The sequence below is a fragment of the Atta colombica genome, unplaced genomic scaffold, assembly GCF_001594045.1.
Source record: "Atta colombica isolate Treedump-2 unplaced genomic scaffold, Acol1.0 scaffold261, whole genome shotgun sequence".
NCBI classification, from domain to species: Eukaryota; Metazoa; Arthropoda; class Insecta; order Hymenoptera; family Formicidae; genus Atta; species Atta colombica.
This window is the reverse complement of record NW_017259361.1, coordinates 669790-671716: the sequence shown is the minus strand read 5'-3', so window position 1 is coordinate 671716 and position 1927 is coordinate 669790.

The following is a 1927-nucleotide window of genomic DNA, read 5'->3' as shown; positions in this document are numbered from 1 at the left end:
AGATTACAAATTAGCTTCGTTTTGACAAATAGCTGTGTCAATATCTCTGTGTCTCCTCCACGAGGAAAATGAAAAATCGCTTACTATACTTTCTAGTACTGTTCCCTTAAAACTTATAACTCAAATAATTTCCGTGAAGTAAATCTTACAATTAAATCAAATAGTTTAATTATTATTAATTGCCGCCACATTATTAATTAGAGAATATTGGGAAGAATACAATTCTAAATATCTTGCTCTTTAAAATTTCAATATATAATATTATATTTTCTACTACAATTTGTATCAGAACCCTACCTCTTTAGTTTATACGGTATGTCATGTAATCCTATATTTGATTAAGATAATTGCGTTTCAGAAATGATAATTACATTTTTTATGATTAAATTTAGGAAATTTGGAAGGATTATTAATATTTCAGATTAATTGCGTGAAAAGTCCGTATCATATCGACACGTAATTATCATTTCTGAAATTAATTTATTTAAAGGAATATATATAAGTTCAACATCTTAACATTCAGACCGTGGCGCTTCATGTTTAAAGTAATGTATTTAACATAAACGGTCTTTCCAATCTTATTGTTTTTATCAAATAACTTTAGGTTTTAAATTATCCTCATGCGGTAGACGAAGATCACTATTTTCGGTTTCCTGAGTCGGAAGAGTTACGTTCACGTTTGGGAGCCGTCTTTGTCGTTTCTATAGAAGCTCCATTAATACTCGGTAACGCAATAAACTATATTTAGGGGGCGGCATGGCATACACGTAGTATGATTTGATATCTCGTGAAATGCCACATGGCCCCTCTGGATTTCTCTTTTCCTCTCACTCACTCTTTCTCTCTCATTTTCTATCCGCTTCGTCGCCTCTGTCTCTTTTTCACTTCGTCTCTCCCTTTTCCATCGAAAATTCCGCTCTCGTTCGCCGCCGTTTGATTCTTTCGCTAATCACTAAGAGATTAATTTTTTAATCCGTACCTTTTGCAGTCGAAAAAGTTTTGCTCAAAGGTCGAAGGTTGTATCATGTTACTGTATCAAGATGAAATATGATGAAATTAATTTCTGTCGAAATCATCCACGCTCATAATAAGTCATCTTCGTCTAAACGAAAGTTGAAAATGTTTTTGGGCAATTATCAGATTGTATGCAAGATAAATGTATAAATTCAAAGAATGGAAAAGTTACTATGTCGTTACTTTCGTTGTTTCTTTTTGTAATAATAATTTAATTCCTTGAATAAATTCTATTAAAATCTCTCTATGTTGAAGTTTTACTGCAAGATCTGAAATTATTGACAATGCGGTGTGAATATTGTAATTATTATATGAATAACTGATTATAATATCGAAATTTGTAATCTTAATTTTTTAAAGAAAAGCACTTGTCATTTTCTTATAAAACAAATTATAATAAATTTTTTCGTTTCTTTCGAAGTATGAAGAATTTTAGTGATTCGATACGAGGTGCGATGTTAAGAAAGAAAAAGAGAGATAAACGGAAAGAGGAACCACGTGTCATCGATGGGAAAATAAATAAATTCTGCTAGCTGTGCAAGGATACAGCACAGAACACCATGGCCTTACCTCCTTGTTTACATCGCACTGCTCTTTTCCGAAAGAAATGGCCTATTTAACGACGGAAATAATAATTAGTGAACGTGTCGACGTTCAATGCACGGCCCGGAAATCCCTGCGCCACGAGACTGGCACGCGTCCTTTGTGTATTCTTCTTCTAAACAACATTTAGAACTCTTCCAATATATTTCGTCATATTGTTATGCATTTTACAAAAATGAAAAAAGAATGAAAAAATAAAGAAATTGACAAACAGTAAATCAATTAAGATATTAATGCAAATAAAATTTAACAGTATTGATCAGTTCCTAAATTTTTAAATTTGCAAAAAATGCTTCAAAACCTGTTAAAT